We start from the raw sequence: 25,679 nt of genomic DNA on the forward strand, positions 1-25,679 counted from the left end.
AAAGGTGCCCTCCTCAATACCCATCACCCACCCTACCCTCCCTCCCACCCCCCATCAACCCTCAGTTTGTTCTCAGTTTTGAACAGTCTCTTATGCTTTGGCTCTCTCCCACTCTAACCTCTTTTTTTTTTTTTCCTTCCCCTCCCCATGGGTTTCTGTTACGTTTCTCAGGATCCACATAAGAGTGAAACCATATGGTATCTGTCTTTCTCTGTATGGCTTATTTCACTTAGCATCACACTCTCCAGTTCCATCCACGTTGCTACAAAAGGCCATATTTCATTCTTTCTCATTGCCATGTAGTATTCCATTGTGCATATAAACCACAATTTCTTTATCCATTCATCAGTTGATGGACATTTAGGCTCTTTCCATAATTTGGGTATTGTTGAGAGTGCTGCTATAAACATTGGGGTACAAGTGCCCCTATGCATCAGTACTCCTGTATCCCTTGGATAAATTCCTAGCAGTGCTATTGCTGGGTCATAGGGTAGGTCTATTTTTAATTTTCTGAGGAACCTCCACACTGCTTTCCAGAGCGGCTGCACCAATTTGCATTCCCACCAACAGTGCAAGAGGGTTCCCGTCTCTCCACATCCTCTCCAGCATCTATAGTCTCCTGATTTCTTCATTTTGGCCACTCTGACTGGCGTGAGGTGATATCTGAGTGTGGTTTTGATTTGTATTTCCCTGATAAGGAGCGAAGTTGAACATCTTTTCATGTGCCTGTTGGCCATCCGGATGTCTTCTTTAGAGAAGTGTCTATTCATGTTTTCTGCCCATTTCTTCACTGGGTTATTTGTTTTTTGGGTGTGGAGTTTGGTGAGCTCTTTATAGATTTTGGATACTAGCCCTTTGTCTGATATGTCATTTGCAAATATCTTTTCCTGTTCCATTGGTTGCCTTTTAGTTTTGTTGGTTGTTTCCTTTGCTGTGCAGAAGCTTTTTATCTTCATAAGGTCTCAGTAATTCACTTTTGCTTTTAATTCCCTCGCCTTTGGGGATGTGTCGAGTAAGAGATTGCTACGGCTGAGGTCAGAGAGGTCTTTTCCTGCTTTCTCCTCTAGGGTTTTGATGGTTTCCTGTCTCACATTCAGGTCCTTTATCCATTTTGAGTTTATTTTTGTGAATGGTGTGAGAAAGTGGTCTAGTATCAACCTTCTGCATGTTGCTGTCCAGTTCTCCCAGCACCATTTGTTAAAGAGACTGTCTTTTTTCCATTGGATGTTCTTTCCTGCTTTGTTAAAGATGAGTTGGCCATACGTTTGTGGGTCTAGTTCTGGGGTTTCTATTCTGTTCCATTGGTCTGTGTGTCTGTTTTTGTGCCAATATCATGCTGTCTTGATGATTACAGCTTTGTAGTAGAGGCTAAAGTCTGGTATTGTGATGCCTCCTGCTTTGGTCTTCTTCTTCAAAATTACTTTGGCTATTCGGGGCCTTTTGTGGTTCCCTATGAATTTTAGGATTGCTTGTTCTAGTTTCGAGAAGAATGCTGGTGCAATTTTGATTGGGATTGCATTGAATGTGTAGATAGCTTTGGGTAGTATTGACATTTTGACAACATTTATTCTTCCAATCCATGAGCAGGGAATGTCTTTCCATTTCTTTATATCTTCTTCAATTACCTGCATAAGCTTTCTATAGTTTTCAGCATACAGATCTTTTACATCTTTGGTTAGATTTATTCCTAGGTATTTTATGCTTCTTGGTGCAATTGTGAATGGGATCAGTTTCTTTGTCTTTCTGTTGCTTCATTGTTAGTGTATAAGAATGCAACTGATTTCTGTACATTGATTTTGTATCCGGCAACTTTGCTGAATTCATGTATCAGTTCTAGCAGACTTTTGGTGGAGTCTATCGGATTTTCCATGTATAATATCATATCATCTGCAAAAAGCGAAAGCTTGACTTCATCTTTGCCAATTTTGATGCCTTTGATTTCCTTTTGTTGTCTGATTGCTGATGCTAGAACTTCCAGCACGATGTTAAACAACAGTGGTGAGAGTGGGCATCCCTGTCGTGTTCCTGATCTCAGGGAAAATGCTCTCAGTTTTTCCCCCATTGAGGATGATGTTAGCTGTGGGCATTTCATAAATGGCTTTTATGATCTTTAAGTATGTTCCTTCTATCCCGACTTTCTCAAGGGTTTTTATTAAGAAAGGGTGCTGGATTTTGTCAAAGGCCTTTTCTGCATCGATTGACAGGGTCATATGGTTCTTATCTTTTCTTTTGTTAATGTGATGTATCACGTTGATTGGTTTGCAAATGTTGAACCAGCCCTGCATCCCAGGAATGAATCCCACTTGATCATGGTGAATAATTCTTTTTATATGCTGTTGAATTCGATTTGCTAGTATCTTATTGAGAATTTTTGCATCCATATTCATCAGGGATATTGCCCTGTAGTTCTCTGTTTTTACTGGGTCTCTGTCTGGTTTAGGAATCAAAGTAATACTGGCTTCATAGAATGAGTCTGGAAGTTTTCCTTCCCTTTCTATTTCTTGGAATAGCTTGAGAAGGATAGGTATTATCTCTGCTTTAAACGTCTGGTAGAACTCCCCTGGGAAGCCATCTGGTCCTGGACTCTTATTTGTTGGGAGATTTTTGATAACCGATTCAATTTCTTTGCTGGTTATGGGTCTGTTCAAGCTTTCTATTTCTTCCTGATTGAGTTTTGGAAGAGTATGGGTGTTTAGGAATTTGTCCATTTCTTCCAGGTTGTCCAATTTGTTGGCATATAATTTTTCATAGTATTCCCTGATAATTGCTTATATCTCTGAGGGATTGGTTGTAATAATTCCATTTTCATTCATGATTTTATCTATTTGGGTCATCTCCCTTTTCTTTTTGAGAAGCCTGGCTAGAGGTTTGTCAATTTTGTTTATTTTTTCAAAAAACCAACTCTTGGTTTCGTTGATCTGCTCTACCGTTTTTTTAGATTCTATATTGTTTATTTCTGCTCTGATCTTTATTATTTCTCTTCTTCTGCTGGGTTTGGGGTGTCTTTGCTCTTCTGCTTCTATTTCCTTTAGGTGTGCTGTTAGATTTTGTATTTGGGATTTTTCTTGTTTCTTGAGATAGGCCTGGATTGCAATGTATTTTCCTCTCAGGGCTGCCTTCGCTGCGTCCCAAAGCGTTTGGATTGTTGTATTTTCATTTTCGTTTGTTTCCATATATTTTTTAATTTCTTCTCTAAGTGCCTGGTTGACCCACTCATTCGTTAGTAGGGTGTTCTTTAACCTCCATGCTTTTGGAGGTTTTCCAGACTTTTCCTGTGGGTGATTTCAAGCTTCATAGCATTGTGGTCTGAAAGTATGCATGGTATAATTTCAATTCTTGTAAACTTATGAAGGGCTGTTTTGTGACCCAGTATGTGATCTATCTTGGAGAATGTTCCATGTGCACTCGAGAAGAAAGTATATTCTGTTGCTTTGGGATGCAGAGTTCTAAATATATCTGTCAAGTCCATCTGATCCAATGTATCATTCAGGGCCCTTGTTTCTTTATTGACCGTGTGTCTAGATGATCTATCCATTTCTGTAAGTGGGGTGTTAAAGTCCCCTGCAATGACCACATTCTTATCAATAAGGTTGCTTATGTTTATGAGTAATTGTTTTATATATCTGGGGGCTCCGGTATTTGGCGCATAGACATTTATAATTGTTAGCTCTTCCTGATGGATAGACCCTGTAATTATTATATAATGCCCTTTTCATCTCTTGTTACAGCCTTTAATTTAAAGTCTAGTTTGTCTGATATAAGTATGGCTACTCCAGCTTTCTTTTGGCTTCCAGTAGCACGATAAATAGTTCTCCATCCCCTCACTCTCAATCTAAAGGTGTCCTCAGATCTCAAATGAGTCTCTTGTAGACAGCAAATAGATGGGTCTTGTTTTTTTTATCCATTCTGATACCCTATGTCTCTTGGTTGGCGCATTTAATCCATTTACATTCAGTGTTATTATAGAAAGATACGGGTTTAGAGTCATTGTGATGTCTGTATGTTTTATGCTTGTAGTGATGTCTCTGGTACTTTGTCTCACAGGATCCCCCTTAGGATCTCTTGTAGGGCTGGTTTCGTGGTGACAAATTCCTTCAGTTTTTGTTTGTTTGGGAAGACCTTTATCTCTCCTTCTATTCTAAATGACAGACTTGCTGGATAAAGGATTCTCGGCTGCATATTTTTTCTGTTTAGCACACTGAAGATATCGTGCCAAGCCTTTCTGGCCTGCCAAGTTTCAAAGGAGAGATCAGTCACGAGTCTTATAGGTCTCCCTTTATATGTGAGGGCACGTTTATCCCTTGCTGCTTTCAGAATTTTCTCTTTATCCTTGTATTTTGCCAGTTTCACTATGATATGTCGTGCAGAAGATCGATTCAAATTACGTCTGAAGGGAGTTGTCTGTGCCTCTTGGATTTCAATGCCTTTTTCCTTCCCCAGTTCAGGGAAGTTCTCAGCTATAATTTCTTCAAGTACCCCTGCAGCACCTTTCCCTCTCTCTTCCTCCGCTGGGATACCAATTATGCGTATATTATTTCTTTTTAGTGTATCATTTAGTTCTCTAATTTTCCCCTCATACTCCTGGATTTTTTTATCTCTCTTTCTCTCAGCTTCCTCTTTTTCCATAACTTTATCTTCTAGTTCACCTATTCTCTCCTCTGCCTCTTCAATCCGAGCTGTCGTGGTTTCCATTTTGTTTTGCATTTCGTTTAAAGCGCTTTTCAGCTCCTCGTGACTGTTCCTTAGTCCCTTGATCTCTGTAGCAAGAGATTCTCTGCTGTCCTCTATACTGTTTTCAAGCCCAGCGATTAATTTTATGACTATTATTCTAAATTCACTTTCTGTTATATTATTTAAATCCTTTTTGATCAGCTCATTGGCTGTTGTTATTTCCTGGAGATTCTCTGAGGGGAATTCTTCCATTTGGTCATTTTGGATAGTCCCTGGAGTGGTGAGGACCTGCAGGGCACTTCCCCCTTGCTGTGGTGTATAACTGGAGTTGGTGGGCGGGGCCGCAGTATGACCTGATGTCTGCCCCCAGCCCACCGCTGGGGCCACAGTCAGACTGTTGTGTGCCTTCTCTTCCCCTCTCCTAGGGGCGGGATTCACTGTGTGGTGGCATGGCCCGTCTGGGCTACTTGCACACTGCCAGGCTTGTGGTGCTGGGGATCTGGCGTATTAGCTGGGGTGGGTAGGCAAGGTGCACGGGGGCAGGAGGGGTAGGCTTAGCTCGCTTCTCCTTAGGTGATCCACTTCAGGAGGGGCCCTGTGGCAGCGGGAGGGAGTCAGATCTGCTGCCGGAGGTTTGGCTCCGCAGAATCACAGAGTTGGGTGTTTGCACAGAGGGAGCAAGTTCCCTGGCAGGAACTGGTTCCCTTTGGGATTTTGGCTGGGGGATGGGCAGGGGAGATGGCGCTGGCGAGTGCCTTTGTTCCCCACCAAACTGAGCTCTGTCGTCCGGGGGCTCAGCAGCTCTCCCTCCCTTTGTCCTCCAGGCTTCCCGCTTTCTGAGCAGAGCTGTTAACTTATGACCTCCCAGACGCTAAGTCGTGCTTGCGACAGTCCGACCGGCACCTCCGCTTTTGCCAGCCAGACTCGGGGGCTCTGCTTGGCCGGCGAGCCGCCCCTCCGCCTTGGCTCCCTCCCGCCAGTCCGTGGAGTGCACACCGCCTCGCCGACCTTCCTACCCTCTTCCGTGGGCCTCTCATCTGCGCTTGGCTCCGGAGACTCCGTTCTGCTAATCCTCTGGCAGTTTTCTGGGTTATTTAGGCAGGTGTAGGAGGAATCTAAGTGATCAGCAGGACGCGAGGTGAGCCCAGCGTCCTCCTACGCCGCCATCTTCCCTCCGGCTCCTGTTCTCAATTTTATAGGTATTTTCTTTTTCCTTCTCATTCTTTAAAAGTCTTTAGAATGCTAATTCTGCTCCCTGAAAGTTTTGAAATTATTCCCTTACTTTTTTCAATTAAATTTTTATTTTAATCAAAATAATATACTTACTCAGTTTAATGAGTCACATTGTAGTTAAAGGCTTATAATAATAATAGCTCTATTCTATCCACTGCCTAACCCAATTCCCACTCCACAAAAACAATTTTTAATTTCTAGTTATTGAGACTAAACCTCCTAATTTTAAATAAATGTATTTTACTGCTATTTCTTCATTCAAAAAAATTTAAAATCTATAGATTTCCTATTGTGAAGCTGAGTATTTAGCTCTCCAATACATGGAGATGATCTATCCAAAACACACTCACTCTCCCCTATTCTCTTTCTCTTTCCATTTCTCTTACTCTCTCTCTTTCTCTCTCTCTCTCACATATACACACATACACACGCACATGCTTCCTCTCCACTATACTCTCAATATAATTTATTAAAAATTTTGTTTAAAATAAGTAATCAACATTTACATGCCTATGAATATATAAAAATTATTTAAGCTGAACCACATGAACCACCATGTCACCCATGATGATAGTTCTGTCCTTGAATAACTTTTACTTTTTCTAGAATTTTAAATATTTCAGTATTTCTTTTGCTTAAGTTTCAATGTACTTGCTAGTAATTTTCCTCCAAATCTGAAAGAATTACATAACATCATCAAATGGTCAACCACATCAAATAATCTATCAGTGCACCTGTCTATATATCTTTCTGTCTACCTATATCCTTTTTTGCTATCTACGTATCTATAATCTCTTTGCCTTTAATCTACAATTTAAATGCTCCTGGGGAGCCCAGCCTTTCTTTACCACCCGGATTGATTGATTTCTAAAACTTATGCACTAATGTCCTGGGAGCTCCCTTCATCAACATCTTGAGAATCCTATACATCATTCTTCTATGATAAAGTTCCATTTGCTTGATCACTTTATTACTGTTGTCTGTTTTTTCATTCTGTCTGCCTTTCCAGTAAAAAACAACCTTTCGCAGGTACCTGGGTGGCTCAGTTTGTTGTGTGTCCGACTCTTGGTTTCAGCTCGGGTCATGAACTCATGGTTTGTGGGTCCGAGCCCTGTCTGGGGCTCTGTGCTCACAGTGTGTTTGTAGCCTGCTTGGGATTTTCTCTTTCCCTCTCTCTCTGCCCCTCTCCAGGTCATGTTCTCTTGCTCTATCCCTCAGAAACCAAAAACAAAGGCAATAAAACAAAACCCTTTTATTCCTGTAAAGGAATTTTAGTGGAGTTTTGTGAGGAGGAGCAATTATATTCCTGTTTAAATGAAAGCCCCTCTTAATTATAACAAATGATCTAGTTCACGGAGAAAAGAGATATAATTAGCAACTAATCACATCTTTATCACCTCCATGCTTTAATGCTTCTTTGTATTGGTACCAAATCAATTTTCTCTTCAGATTTGAAAATTGGCTAATTGCCACCTTGATTCCTTGCCTTTCCAGATCTAGATACTCTCTTGTCCTTTCTTCACAGCAATGTTTACTGATAATTTATCTGCCTTTGCTGGCTCTTTTCTCCTGAACTCTCATTCCACAGCTCATGGAAATCAGGTTTTCAGCTCTACTACCTTCCTGAAATGGTTTGTGTTCAGGTTACTCACCGCCCAAAAGGAGACATTTTGAAACTTTCTTTTTTTTCCATCCATAATGTCTTTGATGCACTATACATTCTTAGTGTGCTCCTTTTAAAGGCTTTCTTGTGTTGTTTCAATGGTACTTTCACATTTTATCCTTTGGGAAGCCTACAAGGAGACTGTACATTTTAATCAGAAGTTGATTTAATGTCACTAAATTAAACAAAACAAAAAGGAATTGTTTAGTTAACTCTTTCGTTAAAGGGTATTGAATGAAGATAGCCTTATGCATCTATCTCCTTTGTTAAATATGATCAAAGTCCATGGGAAGAGTCTCCAGACAAGCCTTATTCACAGGTTGCTTTCCAGGCCCTCCTTTTATTGATTCTTTGACTGTAAATGCTCCTCTGAATAATTAGTTCTTCTTCAAATATGTTAATAATATTTTGAATATGTTAATAGACTTTTTTTTTTTATATGAGTGAACCAATCTTGTTTGTTTAAAGGGAATTTGCTTATCTTTGTTCTTAGGGATTATAGGATAGTGTTAACATTTAATTTTCATAAGGCAATCTTATTTCCTTTATTTTGTAGTTCTTGGAAGGATGCCTCAAATTTGTGTCTGTGTGAGATCACACCAAATATTCCTCTGGTTAGGTAGAAATTTTTTGTTTATCCCTCTCTTTCTTCTTTCCTCATTCCTTCTGCCCTTCCCTCCCTCCTGAATTCAGTGTGCTAGGCCCTGTGATAGCATCTAGGTTCTTGCATTCCCTTTTGCAATTTTTGACCAAAATTATAAAAGGTGAAATGATGGAAAATAAGGGAATATTGGGAATAATGTGTAAACTTGATTTCTCTTATCTAAGTTATCTCATTTGTAAGTACCCAACACACTTATAGGTCTTGAAAAAAACCCACAAAGTGTCACCTTTAACTGAGAGATCTCATCTCGTATAAACTGCCAGAAACAGCTTTTGCCCTTGAAGAGTCTTATAAGCTCTGATATTTTGAAGTGAGCTGAATTCCAGACTCTTACTCTTTGTTGTGTGGTGAAGCTGGTGTCCAGAAAGTTCAAATAAACTACTTCAATGAAATGGAATATTCCCAATAAATTTAGAGAAAGGAGTCAAATCCTTGGAGATTCTTGTTCAATTAGCCAACATTTAATCAACCCCAATGTGCCCAAACTTTCTATAGTGTAGGATATGTGTTTGTTGTTGTTGATATATTTTTTATTATTATTTTTGTTTGTTGTTCAATGAGAGACTTTATTTTGGATGGTGAAAAAAAGAGCAATTGTCTCAATGCTCTTTTCTTCAAAGCATAAAACTGAAAGGACTGACCATATTCTGTTATTGCATTGACCTTTGGTGGATGAAACGTGATGGATTTGACTGCATTTCTTACAATAATTAGGTTTTAATCCTATTTCTAGAGGATATATGCACATCAAATTAGGAGTGCTCACGTAGCGTGCCTGGGTGGTTCAGTCGGTTAAACAAGCAACTTTGGCTCAGGTCATGGTCTCACCGTTCATGGTTTGAGTCCTGCATTGGGCTGTGTGCTGACAGTTCAGAGCCTGGAGCCTGCTTTGGATTCCGTGTCTCCCACTCTCTCTGCCCCTTCCCCACTCACACTCTCTCTCTCAAAAATAAATTAACCTTAAAAAAAAAAGGTGCTCATGCACATGTAACATTTAAGCATAACTAAGTAGTTTTTAGTGCTGGATAGGAATTTATGTATGGAACGGTCAGGAGCAGTATTTCTGAGATGGCTGTAGACTTCTAAAGACTATGGTGTGTAGAGGTGCGTTTCTCCTAGACACATAATAAGCTTCCAAATTTTTGTTTTCAATTCAGAAATGTCTGTAAGACACTTCAGCAATTCAGAGAAAGAAACATCAACAAAGTTGGACATTCTAGAAAAAAAGTGCTTATGGCATTTACTTTCATATACTTTCTGCATATCTGCATTGAGTTTACTATATGCTTGATAAGAGTTATTTTTAAATTTCCCCAGGGCACCTGGGTGGCTCAGTCAATGAAATGTCTGACGGGTTCACGAGTTTGAGCCTGCATCTGTCAGTACAGAGCCTGCTTAGAATTCTCTCTCTCTCCCCTTCTCACTGCCCCTCCCCTGTTCTCCCTTTCTCAAAATAAACAAATAAACTTAAAAAAGAAAGAAAATTGCCAGACATTTTTCATAACTAAAAATCACCTCTCTCTTCTGTATAATCCTCAGGCATTTTGCATGGTCCACTATACTTTTTCCATGTAAAAAGGGGGGCTTGCCTCTTCTAATTATTCTGCTTCTTAGGCTGGAGATTTGTACATTAAATTGTTAGTTACTAAATATTAAGTCTGGAACAAGATATGACACTTCAGATATAGCAAAGGTAAATTATGGCATACAGCACTATTATAAGGTGTGCTACTATTTTTATAGTAACTTTACCCACTCTATAACCACAAATAAGTATTTGTCTAGTATGTGTGTCGTTTTAAGGAAATTGTGTTGCAGCTTGTAATTACTTGCTCAAACTTCCATCCATCTGCTCAAACTTAGACCTTGCGCTGCCTCAAACACACTTGAGGCAGGGGAAGGAAGAGAATGCTGAGTATGTTTTCTTAGAGCTGATTAAAGCCATTGTATTTACTTTGGTCCTTTAAGAATAAATTTGCTTTACTGTGGGATCAATGAGTCTACTACATTTCCTTGAAAAGTGAAGTACTTATGATGTGGCAATTTAGAGAGAGAAGAGAGAAAATGTCAGCAAGCTCTTGGTTTTCCTCAGTGATAGTTCCATGTGTACAACAACTACTAAGTCTGTATTTCTCTCTCTCTTTCTCTCGCACCCCCCCCACACACACACCCACACACACACACACCCTCCCCACACACAGCATTTGTAAAGCAGAATTAATTGCCTGAACTGCAAGGAAGATTTTCTCCCTCCTTTCAACCATTTATTTTTCTCATTAAACTGGACTTACTTTTTTTTTTTTTTTTTTTTTTAGAAACCACTCAGATGGTGTCCTTTCTCTTTTATTCACCCAAAGTAGGAAAAAAACAATCATCAAGGGCAAAGAGCAGCTGTAAAAGCAGCACTCAAAGCCAGCTTCATGCTCAGGAAAGGACACTGCATCTCCTTCTCATGATTTCTGGTATTCCTCACATTCAGAGAATCTTCTCTAGTAATGAACTATAGAAATGACCCCTGAAAGTATTATAGTCTTTAACTGGACTTACAATAACACTATTAAAAGTCTTTTTGTATACATTCCTCATTAATGCCCTTTATACTCTTCATGCATTTCTGTCTTTGAGCCATTTGCTCTTTATACAAGCATGTTTACACTGAGATTGTTTCTCTTCTGGGAATGTCCTTAAATTCATCCTTATTTACCAAAATCCTCATTGTCTCTCATATTCATGTATCATGTACTTTATCAAATATTCTCTCATTTCCACTAAAATAGTGGATCTTTCCTTTCTCTTTGCTTCCAAGATTTTGTTGCATTTCTTTTATATTTGTGACAATTGGCCCTACACAATGATTAAATGCCTCCTTGTCTTTCTTCCCATCTAGGCTGTAAAATCTGTAAACTTCTTCCATTAAAAGTCATGCTTTACATATATATTTGGAATGCACAGAGCATTAGCAGGTGTCTGCCAACCAGTACTCAATGCATGTTTATTAACACAGCATCAATGCTGTCATTCCTCTGGAAATGTAATCTTGCCTCTCTGCTTATGGAAATTTTCTGTCCTTCGGAAATCAGCTCTTTCTCGTCATCATCTGGTGACCCCAACCCTCAGTGATGTCTCTTTTTCCTAACTGGAAAGTTGTTTGGAGGATCAAAGGAGCTAAGATACAAGGAGAGTGTCTGGCACAGAGTCAGCACTATGTAAGCATTAGCTCTATGAGTTTCATTTATAGTTTGTAATGCACAGAGAGGTGATATACTCAAGAGTACCTGGTGGATAAGTGGTAGAGTGAAATGGAGATGTGGGGCCCCTGGCTTTCCATCTGGGTCTGTGATAGATTTCTCTAAGTCATTGAATCTTTCCCAAGATCCCTGTGACCCTGGCTGCTTGGTTAAGGAAGTATGCATAAAGAACACTCTAGAAAACAGACCATTTATTATTAGCTAGAGCCTAGTTCTGCTCTTTGAGAAAGAACTTTGACTTCTAGCCTAAGTTCTAAATTAAAATTGAATAAACAATTTTCTTGATCCTTTACATTGAGCCCTGACCTCATTCTTGCATGTTTTTTAAAGAGAGAGAGATACATCCCACAAGGATTGAGCTTACTTAAGACATCTCTTACTGTAAATATGGGAAGGATTAGAATATTATTTTCATTTAATTACTGCCTATTATTTCCCAGGAAAATATTACAAATATTTGCAATATTACAATTATTTGCCAGGCAAATAATACAAATATTATCTCTGCTTCTTACTGCGATAATATATGGGGAACACTGGTATCCCTATTTAACTGATGAGAGAAAAGAAGCTCATGACCTGTAAATGAATTGCCCAATGTATTCAATAAAGGTAAGATGACAGAGTGTTAAATATGCCTGATTCCTGCCTCAAATAACAAGTGTTCAAATTTTGGGTTTATCATTTATCAACTATGTGATCTTCTTTAGTTACTTAGGCCTTAGTTTCTTCAAGTGTAAGTGGGGTGATAACATTATCCACGATATGTTGTTGCTGTAATGACTAAGACTTTATGAAAGGTTTAAAAATGTCAGATTTAAATGAGAGGTAATATAATTTCATTCCAAATCTATGCGTTAGCCTCTACAAGCATGATGCAGCTTCTATTCAATTAATTCAAAAAATATTTATTCAGCATCTGTTCTAGGCTCTTGGAGTAAAGTCAGTGAACAAAACGGGCAAGGACTGTTGCCCTTGTGCAGCTTATGTAAGAGCAAGAAAAGACAGTCAATAAACAAAATACAGAGGTAGATTATTTCACATTTTTAAAGAAGATGACAGTGTTATGGGAAATTAAAATGTAGGGAAGGTGGATTGAAAATATCTAGAGGTGCAATTTGTTATTTTTTTTTTTAATTTTTAGAAAATGTTCATTTTTGAGAGAGAAAGAAAGAGAGAATGCAGGGGAGGGGCAGAGAGAGAGGAGGACAGGATATCTGAAGTGGGCTCTGTGCTGACAGCAGAGAGCCTAATCTGGTGCCCAAACCCATGAACCATGAAATCATGGCCTGAGCCAGATGCTTAGCCTCCTGAGCCACCCAGGCACCCCATGGAGATACAATACCAAGTGGATGATCAGAGTATAGCTTACAAAATGGATTACAATTGAAACAAGACTTGAAGACAATGAGGGGGATGGGGAACTTTCCAGGAAGAGAGGTTTTGCACAAAGTTCCTTATGTGGTTTGTTACCTGATATGTTTGAGCAACAGCAAAGAGGTGGTCACAGCAATAGCAGGTGTGGTCACAGCAATAGCAGGTCCTGTAAAATGTTGTAAGCCCTCATGAAGACTTTTATTTTTACTGTGCAGAGGAGTGAAATTACCTGATGAGTTTTAAAGGGATACCTCTGGCTATTGCATTAAGAACAGATCATAAGGGAACGAGAGCAAAAGCAAAACAATCAATTAGAAGGTGACTTCAACAACACATATGAGAGATGTGGTGGCTCAGACCATGGTGGGAGCAAGAGAGTGGTAGAAAGTGATAATCTGGAAAAAAAAAAAAAAAGAAGTGATAGCCTGCAGGTGGATCCAATAGGATTTCCTTTCATATTAGTTGTGGATATGAGAGAAAGCGTAGATTTGAAGATGGCACAAAAAATTTTAGTCTGAACAAATGGAATGGGTGAATAGTCAACATGGTAAAGATGGCTTTCAGCAGATTTTGTTGGGAATTGGCATTAAAGAAAAGATCAGAAATTCTGTTTTGCACATGCTGAATCTGGAATGCCTGCTGAATCTGGGATGCCAGTAGGAAGGGTTCAGAAGTTGTTCATCTTTATTTTGGCTATTTTAGCTTATGTACTTGCCAATGTTTTCCCTTCAGCTTAATGTTGCCTTCTTAATTCTTCCATTTATTTTCTGTCACTATCTAGGTTGTGTATTTGGTAATAAAGGGGCTGTATGATGTAATTATTCTAAATAACTTGTAATGCTGAAAAACTGACTTATTAAATCCTTTTTCCTGATTGATTAATTCAAATATTAAGTTCTCTTTTGCATTAAAGACAAGAAAAGATCATTTCATTGGAAAGTAATTGAACTGTATCCATTGTCATCTTTTATTTGCAAGATATAGTTCTATAAATCTGTTTTTGCATAAAACATATATTAGCAGAGTACATATATGTGCAGAAATTTTTTTACATATTTTTGTTTATTAATTCATTCTAGGATAGATATAATTATATTTATTTAACTATGCAATTTATAATTAAAATATTTAACTTTAAAATATTTAATATAATACACAATATATTTAATATAATATTTAATTACAATTAAATATTAAATTAATTTAATTATTATATATTTTGCAAGCAAATTATTTACTTAAGCAAGAAAAAATAATTTATTGAAAGAATAACAGTAGTCTATAAAAATAAAAGAACAGATCAGCTCCTGGAAAGACAAGAACTAGTCATTTTAGTAAAAAAATGTAGACTTTGGTTTTACTTTTTAAAGAAAGTATCAAATGAAGCATACCACATGTGCTGATGATGCCGGTTACTCAAGCATTCATCTTCCTACTTTTGATTCTGGGGTTTCGTTCCCTGGAATTCTAATGGAAAAGGCAGGGTACAAATGAAGACATGGCCCTCTTTGGAAATACCAACACTCCAAAGAGGGAATATACTATTACCCCTCCAGTAGCAATTTGTGGGTTTATGAAAGAACACATGTCAGAGAAAGACTTGCTTATGGATTTGAGGGAGATTGCAATATCAAGTAAATGTAATGACATACTTTAGCAAATGCACATGTCCATAGAACTATGACATATACTTAGAGAAATGAGAAAAGATTGAAAAAAATTTAACAGATATTTACCTTTAAAAATGGGCAAATATGTATTTTTGCTTCCCATAAAAGATAAGATTTCATTTTTCAGGAAGCTCTTATTTTCTTTCCTCCCTCCTCCTCTCTTCTCAATTTGTTTGTAGGATAAGGAGCTCCATTTCTGCACATTGCTTTTGTAGAGAAATTGTTGTGCTTTTTAATTGTCAGACCAGAGTAAACTTGTTTAAGGCCAAAAGGAATTTGTCTTCTCGTGTACTGAAAGTACAGGAGACCTGAATTCAAGGTTCTAACAAAGTCATCAGAAACTGGGCTCGGTCCATTTTTATCACTGCCTTTTGCTGGCTTACCTTCATTTTCACCAGTCACACCATACTAACTGCTAAGAAGCAAGTGAAAAAAGCACTTGTTTCTCTCCCAACTGTTACAGCAAAATACTATTTTGTAAAACTGCCTCCAATTGGGTCATATATGCCCCCGAATTAATCAGTGGATCTATGGAAATGCAATGCAGTCTTCCAGACTGATGGCCCATTTGGTAACTGGAGGAGGAGTCAGTTGAGGATGAAAGGAGCAGTGGTTTGCCAAAGAAAAATACATATGCTACTAAAAGTACCATGGTGAATGGTAAATGGCCAGAACAATAGATGCCCAGTTGAAGAACATTTAATGTGTTGAGAAGAGAACACACAGTATCTTCTCAAGAAACTTCAACAAATTTACTCCTTTTTTGATTTTCTTATTCTGGTTGTAGTATGTATCAGTATTCTCCCCGACCCAAAACCTCAAAATAGTTTTTACACATCCCTCTTCCTTGGCTCAGTCATCAAGTTCTATGAATTTATCTTTCATAATGTCTTTTGCATCTGAACTTTTCTTCCCATTGTCAGTGCCACCTTTCAAATTTGGGCTATTACTAATTCTTACCTAGGTAGTTGCGTTAGCCTCCTAACTGATCTTTCAGCTTTCAGTTTCCCAGTATTTTGCAGATACAAATAAAATTTTATTTCGCTTTCTCACTTATGTTTCTATGATTGCTCAAAATTTTTATTTTATTCCTCAGTGCTGTAACATAAAGACCACTGTACTTCCTATAATATTTATCTAGGATCCAGGAATTTTATGTTTTAATTATTTTCTGCTTATTAATTGTTACTGCTATTTGTAAAAGTTATCCAAAATTGGGTTGAATTCAGTGCTAATTCTTTAACTTTCCCCACAGATCTAAAATTTCAGTAAATGAACATTATCTTATTGAAATTTTAGAGACATGGTCTTTTTTTTCCTTAAGAAAAATGATACAGTATAGAAATTGTTTTAGAAAAATTAGTCTGACTGGGTGTTAGCTGAAGTTAACACTGGAGGCAGAAAGACCCATTCAGGGTTACTGCTGTAATATAAGCATGATGTGGTAAAGTCTGGAGTAAACAGAGTGGGGCCTAGAAATAAAAAGGAAGACAGATTGAAAGAGAGAAATTTGTATTTTACCTCCCAGTTTAACTGTGAGAACCTTAAGGGTTAGGATTATATCACCTTTCTGTCTGCATTGAATAACAATCAATAGCCAGGTCAGAGCAAATCTTCAGTAAAGCCTGCGAATGTGAACAAAATTTTGTGACTGATGGTATATGGGAGTTTTAGTCTGAGTAATTAGGAAAAATATAGGAAAGAGTCCAAAACATTTATTTAAAAAAAATAAGTTTATTTATCTATTTTGAGAGAACCAGCAGGGCACAGAGAGGAGACAGAAGATCAGAAGCAGGCTCCATACTGACAGCAGAGACCCTGATGCAGGGCTCCAACCCACGAACCGTGAGATCATGACCTGAGCCAAAGTCTGACACTTAACTGGACTAACTGAGCCCCCAAAACATTCCTTCTCTTCTCTCCTCTCCTCTTCCCTCCTCTCTTCTCCTCTCCTCCCCTTTCCTCATCTCTTCTCTTCCTTTCTGTCTTCCCTTCCCTTCCCTCCCCTCCCCTCCCCTCCCCTCCACTCCCCTCCTCTTCCCTTCCCTTCCCTTCCCTTCCCTTCCCTTCCCTTCCCTTCCCTTCCCTTCCCTTCCCTTCCCTTCCCTCCCCTTCTCTTCCTTTACCTCCCTTCTCCTCTCTCATTCCTTTTTTCCTTCCTTCCTTCCTTCCTTCCTTCCTTCCTTCCTTCCTTCCTTCCTTCCTTCCTTTTTTTATTTTCAGAAGAAAGAAATTATTTATTTGGACTCTTGGAGGTTGTTGTTATTATGGTTGTTTCAAGAAAGGCACTATGCCAGCTTCTGAGTGATATCATGATGATTTTTCTGCTATTAAGATGATGTACCTAATATCTTTTGTAAAAATACTGGTGAGGAGCCTAGCTGCTCCTTCCTGTTCCTTCAGTAAACAGTTCCCCTATTCTTGTCTTTAAAAGAAGTCTGGATGCTACCAAGATTTATGCTTCTCAGTTTTTCAGGGAGATTAAACCTGGGTTTTACTTAGAAAATCCACCATGGAAGACTCTAGGGTCATCTTTTTGTACTTACCAGTAATATAAAAACATATTTTAGATGAACTGGTATAAGAGGTTCAACATTCTGTGTGAGTGTCATGTAGTGCTCACTAACAAAACTCTATACTTTATAAAGCACTTCTGCTGATAAATCATATTTAGCACTTAAAATAATTTTGTGAAATAACTGTAACAAATGTTTGAACTTCATGTTATTAATGAGGAAACTGAAATTCATGTGATATTGAAATGTATTTTTGCTTTGGTCAGCTTATCTTATGTTTTCTGGGACCTATTTTCTTTTAGGGAATTATTCTTTGCCCTCTCTAACATATTTTCCAAATCAGAGCTGCTGTAATCTTATATGACCTCATCTTTCTGGCCACAGTGATTTTTCTAAGATGGTTGCATGTCCTATGCTGGACAAATATAATAATTCATTCTCTGGCCACAGTAATTCTAGAGCCAGCAAATTCTTTCATCGAACCTGGTCAATTAAAGTCTTTCCTTTCTTGCAATTTAAAATAAGAACCATGAGGGGCGCCTGGGTGGCGCAGTCGGTTGAGCGTCCGATTTCAGCCAGGTCACGATCTCGCGGTCTGTGAGTTCGAGCCCCGCGTCAGGCTCTGGGCCGATGGCTCGGAGCCTGGAGCCTGCTTCCGATTCTGTGTCTCCCTCTCTCTCTGCCCCTCCCCCGTTCATGCTCTGTCTCTCTCTGTCCCAAAAAAAAAATAAATAGAAAACGTTGAAAAAAAAAAAAAAAAAAAAAAAGAACCATGAGGGGCTCCCCAGGTGGCTCAGTTGATTAAGCTTAGGACTCTTGACTCTTGATAGTGGCTCATATCAGGATCACCCAGTATTCGGGTTCGAGTCTCGAGTCAGGCTCTGCTCTGACAGCATGGCACCTACTTGGGATTCTCTTTCTGCCCCTCCCCAACCCCCCCCCTTCTCAAAATAAGTGAACATTAAAACTAGATTTTAAATGAGAGCCATGAAAGGGGCACCTGGGTGGCTCAATTGGTTAAGTGTTCAGTTCTTGATCTCAGGTCAGGTCATGATCTCCCAGTTCATGGATTCAAGCCTCCCATCAGACCTGCACTGACAGCAAGTAGCCTGCATGGGATTGACTCTTTTCCCTCTATGTCCCTTCTCCGTTTGCACATGTGCACTCTTCTTCTCTCTCTCAATCTCTATCTCTCTCAAAAATAAACATTAGTAAAATAAAATAAAATAAAATAAAATAAAATAAAATAAAATAAAATAAAATGAGAACCATGAGAATAGGAGGGTGAAATCGTGAGGAATGAAGTCAAGAATTGACAGAGGCAATGCTTCCCAGTATACGGGAGAAGGTGAATTGGCACACAAAGAAAAGTAGAGATGAGAGAGAAAGGTAGTACTGATTAATATCATCCAATTCCTCTGATTCATAAGGCAAAACTCTAGCTAATAGAAAGGTTTAACTATACAAACTGATAAATTATACTTTATTTGGCTAATCTGGTTTATGATGGCTTTCTGTTTCATTGACTTAAGTCAGAAGAGTTTTAATACAACCGAAACTATAAACACAGTACCCCAAAACACATATTTAATTAGTGACAAATGCTGGAATAGATCCTGATTTTCTGATAGTCTAAAGTATATTTTTAAATACATGATAGTGATTACTTACATGAAGCAGACACTGTCAATACTCCACCCACATCCCCTTTGGATCCCTTTGCTACTTTCATGTGCACAAGCTCCCAGGGGACTTATCTCCCACTAGCCACCATGATTGTTATCTTTTTTGGAGGACTATCCTCAGGTTGTTAGAACCAATTCAGCCTATGCTGCCTGAGAACCAGAAATGCCTGGGAATTATCGCCCCCTGGGGGCAGCCCTTGAAAGGACTGGCAAGTAGTAGGTCTTAATTTTCCATCTTCTGTTAAGGATAGCTCTGAGGTATGATTAATCTATACTGTTTCCAGAGTTTCCTTGAAATATTGAGTCAAAGGTACCTTCCGCTGAACTTACTTAATATTGCACCTTTACACAGCCTCCTTCCCTTTTCATTCCTCTAGCAGGTCCCCTCCCCCCACACTCACATGGAATCCTCTCAGGGTGTAATTCTAGGGAGCCCAATCAAAGATAATGGACTACCTTTTTTGCCAAGCTAAACAAGGCAACACAGAAGTTCAAGAATTATGAATGAGAGGACTCAGGTTAAGAACCTAGGTGTGAGATATCAAAAGTAGGTGCAAGAGAACTGTTTGGGAGAGGGACATGAAAAAGCAGGTACTAAGATAACCACTATAATTGTGTTATTCCTCACCTGGAAATGGGAATTAATCAGAAAATGACCTAAAAATGTGGTTCAGCTATATTTCCAGTGAATTGAAAGGGTACACCTTCTTTACATGAGCCAAACATTACAGAGCAGTATTTTACAGTGGTGTGTATCTTGGCTTACAATTTAAGGTTATAATTTATTCTTCTTGGTTTATTTCCCAGTATTCACAGCAATGTCTAGCATACCTGACTGAGGAGTATTGTTGGCTGGAATCTTAGGAAGAAATCTTTACTGAAACCGTTGTAAGAAAGTTATGATTCTTTCCAAAAGTTCAGGAGTAGAATTACTAAGCAGCTGATTTGTTGATTCTCTAAGAAGTGTTCATCCTCTTCTCCCCAAAACAAATACACAGACAAAAATATTTTCTGCATTCACCAGCCAACACCTACCTGTCTATTGGAGCCTTATTCGAGGGAACAGAGAGTAAAAATATGGATAATTCACTGATGTCAGTGATCATTTAAATATTCATTTAAATATTTCTAATACATATTCAAAATTTTTCTAATACACTTTCAAAACTTATTAGAGAAATACTTGTTCATCACTCTTTAATTATATTTGTATATTTTATTTTATTTTTCATAAGCCACATATTTCATAGAACAGTTCCAAGCATTTCAGATGCCTTAAATAAAAAGTTTCGTGAACGTGAGCTTCTGCTTCTCAGTGTGTTTCCTGTTTCCTGTTTCCTGAATTTACATTCATACTCAGTGTAGGCTTAGGCTTGTTGTGGGGTGTGTGTGTGTGTGTGTGTGTGTGTCTGTCTGTCTGTCTGCCTGTTCTGTCTGTTCTGTCTGTTCTGCCTGTCTCTGTGTGTTACTACTTCTTGCTGTTCTCTTCATAGAATTTCCATGCTTCTAGTACTAACAAATTAACCTTTCTGTCTTGATAGTCTCTAGAGCAGGGCCATTCTAGTATTCTAGGCAATAATCAAAAGAAAAACTTCAAAAATAATAGTTTCATAAACTTTTTTGTTATTGTTAGACTGTGAGATACTTGATGGCAGGAACCATGACTTATTCATCTTTGTATGTGAGTGTATAGAAGATGCTCAACAAATATTTGCAGAATGAATGAATAAACAGATTATGTGTAGAAAGTTCCAAATGGTTAGTCTTTCCCCCCACAACCCATTACACTCCCTGGAGAAAATAAAGTTGGGTTAGAACAGTGGGTTCTAAGACATCGACTTCTCAATGTTGGACTTGTCTCCTCCTTGAGAATATTAGTAATATATCTTAGAAGGAAGCATGCAGACAAAAGTGTGGCTCCCCCCCCCCCCTTTTCTGTCCCTGGAGCAGACTGTGCCAGTAAAAAATGTGGCACAATAACTTTCAAGATGTGACCTACTCCATTTTTATTCCTTTTCATAATCTCACCAGTAATTTAAAAAGCATCGCTGATGGGGCACCTGGGTGGCTCAGTCGGTTAAGTGTCCGACTTCGGCTCAGGTCATGATCTTGCAGTCTGTGAGTTCAAGCCCCGCATCAGGCTCTGTGCTGACAGCTCAGAGCCTGGAGCCTGTTTCAGATTCTGTGTCTCCCTCTCTCTCTGACCCTCCCCCATTCATACTCTGTCTCTCTCTGTCTCAAAAATAAATAAATGTTAAAAAAAATAAAAAAATAAAAAACATCGCTGTTATTTATATTTCATGTTGTAAAAGATTAGTTTACTTTGATAGAAAGATAGTGTATAAATGTAATAAGCAACTAAACATAATAAAAGTCAGTGTACAATTGCAATAGAGTGAGTATGCAAGGTTGAAGAAAGCCGTCTGGTATATCTGAAACAGAATTTCTGACTTCCAATCCAAGGGTCTTTTCAGTAAACTACAATCCTATTCATTTCACATTTCCTGGATCAGCTGTAGCAAAAGATAAGACAATATTCTGCTCTATGCCAATTTCCCAATTCAATGTACAAGAATTTATAATATATAAGTCAAGTTTACCCAGGTTCCCAAAAGTCATGTGGGTTTCCTAAAGTCACAACAGCAGTATGAAAAGTGGAAAAGTAGCTTTAAGGCATAAAACAATATTAATGCCTGTTATTAGTTCTATGCAGGAGCAATTATTATGATTTTGCAACCTATTTTTTTGTGAAACAGTTGTCACAGGTAATATTATATAATAAATATATGAGAACTTCTTTCAGGTTAGGGGAAACATTCTAACCTCAAAATTACTACTTCAAACAAATGGAAATCTGTTCTAAATTGAGCCATTGAGAAAAACAATAGAAATCTATACTGGATTTCTGTTCTTATTAAAATACCCAAATTTAATAAGAAATTAGACAAATATTTTTTCAAAGTCTAACATCTAACACATTGTATTAAGAGATTGCTCAAGGTGCCTGGGTGGCTCAGTTAGTTGAGTGTCCCACTCTTGATTTCCATTCAGGTCATGATCCCAGGGATCATGTGGGATCCCAGGGATCCCTTGTGGGATCGAGCCCGACATTGTGCTCTGGGCTGGGTATGGAGCCTGCTTAGGATTCTCTCTTTCTCTCTCCCTCCACACCTCTCCCCTGTTTGCACTCTTTCTCTCTATAAAATAAAAATTTTAAATAAGGAGAGATATTGCTCATCTCTTAGCCCATCACATCCTGAATGCACAGTTTTTTATTTGTTTACTAATATATTCCTAGTTCTTAACATATTGCCTGACACATGACAGAAGTTCAGTGGGTATTTATTGAATTAACTACACTTAATATATCATTTTGTTATACTTATTACTGCAGTATATGTCACCATACAATGTACCCGTATTATCTGTACTAAACTCTGTGGCCTACCTTATGATTTCAGATAACAAAGGCAAAATCTGGAGGCACGTAATATATTGTTTTTCCACATGTGTTCAATCACTGAATCATATCTCATAAAAATTAACTTAGCACTCACACTGTGTACAGCCCTCTGTTAGTTGTTGGGAGGGCCATCCAGTGAAGGATATAAAGCTAGAGAACTATCCAACCTGCCTTAAAGTAATTTATCATTGTCTTTATAAAATGTTGCTTATTATTAAAATGGTGCTTACTAAAGATAATTTTAACTTATTTAAAGAAATACGTGAAGTTTCTCAGATGCTGGGGCAAATGATGAAGCCAATCTTGAAATAAATCTTAGAAAATGTCATTTCTCTCATACAAAGCTAATATATTTAGAATATAAATACAAAATGCTCTGATTAAAGGAGAAACAATATCATAAACTGGAAAATTTCAACACAATAAAACATATCATTTGCCACTTGGAGGATCTTAAAGATGCCCTGAAAACTGCACACGCTTATATAAATATTAGTTTTTTCTTCTGCTTAGGGATTTAGAGAATGTCCCTCTGGGTGGGAGTGTAGCTTATTTAGTTAATTTGTGAGCCCCATGAATCACGGAAATTTTGATAGTCCTTAAATAGATTTCAGAACACTTTACCGATTTTTAGGCTTCAAACCTTTTGAAAACCTTCCATATTAGGAGTGTGTCCAAAACTATTTCAGGTTTAATTTTTTTTGTTGTTGTTATTTTTTTAATATGAAATTTATTGTCAAATTGGTTTCCATACAACACCCAGTGCTCATCCCAAAAGGTGCCCTCCTCAATACCCATTATTTCAGATTTAATTTAATTTCAAGATATTTTCTCATCGTAGTAGAAAAATGATGCCAAGGCTTTTTCTTTTCCCAAAAGGAACTGTGAGGTGTGTTGATTAAAGTAATTATATAGCGCATACACTTTTCAAATTACAATTCCCAGCACCCCAGCCCCAAGCTTCTTAAAAAAATTTTTTTAATGTTAATTTTTGAGAGAGAAAGAGACACAGAGTGTGAATGGGGAAGGGGCAGCAGAAGAGGGAGACAGAATCTGAAGCAGACTCCAGGCTCCAAGCTCCAAGCTATCTGCACAGAGCCTGATGCAGGGCTCAAACCCACCAACTGTGAGATCATGACCTAAGCCAAAGTCGGATGCTTAACCGACTGAGGCCCCAGGTGCACCACCATCCCCAAGCTTCTTATATGCCACCAGCCCTGCTTTTGCAAATCACTGCAACATTTGAATTTGAGAACTCATAAAATTTTTACTTTGTACTTCCTCATTTCCATTTGTACTTTGAAAAAAATTCTCATTACTGCTGCTCCACTATATTTCAGTGTAGGCCTTAGGCCTGAGTTGTCCAGAACATATACCAGTGCACATCTGGGCATTTTTCATGCCTGTTCTCATTGTCTGATGCAAGAGTATACGACTCTTCCACTCTCTTTTCAGACTATTACCATTAGTTCACTGCTTCTTTTTTATTACCACTTCTTTGGTCAAATGAGGGGAACCTTATGCCAATATCAAAATATGTTTCTACTTTGATAAATTTTATTTCTTTGGAATTGTGTAAGCATGACATTCACTTGCACTCTCTTTTGATTGTCCCTTTTAGATTAAGGGATGGTAACAGATAAGAAGGGCCTATTTCTTGAAGTTGACAAGCCCAAAGATGAACTGAAAACACACTGTTTGTTTGCTGTTAATCACCACACAAAAGTAGCAATGATAAAAATTACATGCAAAGAGGGGCACCTGGGTGACTCAATCGGTTAAGCGTATGACTCTTGATAATCGACACAGGTGGTGATCTTGCAGTGTAGGGATTGAGCCTTGCATCGGGCTCCATGCTGAGCATGGAGCCTGCTTGGGACTCTCTCTCTCTCTCTCTCTCTCTCTCTCTCTCTCTCTCTCTCTCTCTCTCTCTCTGTCTCTCTCTTCTCCTCTCCCTCTCTCCCTCTTCCCCTCTCCCCTGCTCACGCTTTCTCTCTCAAAATAAATAAATAAATTAAAAAAAAAAATTACAGGCAGGGCTGCTTGGGTGGCTCAGTTGGTTGAGCGTCCGACTTCGGCTCAGGTCATGATATCCCGGTCTGTGAGTTTGAACCCCACGGGGGGCTTTGTGCTGACAGCTTGGAGCCTGGAGCCTGCTTCCGATTCTGTGTCTCCCTCTCTCTCTGCACCTCCCCCGCTCGTGCTCTCTCTCTCTCCGTCAAAAATAAATAAACATTTTTTAAAAAATTACAGGCAAAGTAATATAATGCATTTAAAACAGGTTTTATGATATTTTTCTGGAAAAGAGAAGGTCCATAAAATATTAATGGTATAAGGAATTAGATCATTGATTTAGTTATAGAAGCCCTTACTATTGGATTTAGGGTTACAGAATGGTTCATTCTTAGAAACTTAGGCAGGCTCAAGTTCTATTCTAATCACATGCTAGCTATCCAGTCTTACTGTAGTGGCCCTCTGTTAATTGGAGTTCTACCTCACTTTCTACCTTTTCCAGTCAAAGTCCCCAACTTTACTTTGGTCTTTTATCTCTTCTACATTCTCTTTCTGTATATTTAGATTGGTTCTCATCCTTGACTCAAGAGTCAGAGTAAGAGAATTTACACAGAGTTAACTGGTGGATCGTATTGCTTCAGATCACAATGCTTAGGCGTGGGCATGAGACATGATCAGGGCAAGTAAGAGGCAGTGAGGCTTCTCTTGGAACTGCTAGCGCAGAAGTGGTGCTCTATCACCGTGCGTTACTTGAGAGACGTCCAGGCTAGGTGCTGTAGCAGCTGCCTCTTTGCCACCTGTAGCCTGAAATTGAAGTCCATTAGGGAAGGTGTTGCTGACAGGAGGTGTAAAAGTGAGTCCTGATGACATTATTTGTGCCCTGTGTTCCCTTGTGCCAAAGATAGGCCCTATTTCGAGAATTCTCAGAACCAATAAATTCCTTTTTTGCCTAAGTCATTTGGAGATGGTTTTGATTTATGTACTTATACTTCAGTGTTTGTAATAAACAATGCTCACTCAGATTTTGATATCAGAATGTAGGAAAGTTAGAAGTAATATTTTCTAAAATTTTAAAATTTGTTGAGTAGAAAAAATATATACAGTGGTGAGGTACCTTGTATCCTAGGCTGGGAGATTGGTAATTTTTATTCTTTACAGTAAAATAGCTAACTAGAATATGCAGTAGCATATTAGATCATGGAATTTAAACAATGAGTCTATTACGGCTGCAGAATATGGTTGCTTTGTTTTGTTTTTGGTAGAAAAAATTTAGCATGCTGGAGTATGTTGGTTACATTTTGAACTTAGTAAAAGACACTCAGAAATCAAAAAGGCTTAGTTAAAACTCGTCTATCTGGAAGCAGGGAAAAAAGGAAATATACTTGTTCTACAAAAACCAATTTTGCCTAGGGCTTGCTATTTACGATGTTTGAAGTACCAGAAATCTTAGTCTTTGTGTGATGGAAATGCTACCCA

At 38.4% G+C, this 25,679-nt stretch overlaps 1 non-coding gene across 1 annotated transcript; it reads right to left on the bottom strand.

The window, feature by feature from the left end:
* Window positions 1–10,548: 10,548 nt before the first annotated feature.
* Window positions 10,549–10,765, bottom strand: LOC131505729 (small nucleolar RNA U3). The gene has a single exon (XR_009258520.1). It is a non-coding gene; the product is annotated as a small nucleolar RNA U3 (small nucleolar RNA).
* Window positions 10,766–25,679: the final 14,914 nt, after the last annotated feature.

This window comes from Neofelis nebulosa, chromosome 2 (assembly GCF_028018385.1).
Source record: "Neofelis nebulosa isolate mNeoNeb1 chromosome 2, mNeoNeb1.pri, whole genome shotgun sequence".
Lineage (NCBI taxonomy): Eukaryota > Metazoa > Chordata > Mammalia > Carnivora > Felidae > Neofelis > Neofelis nebulosa.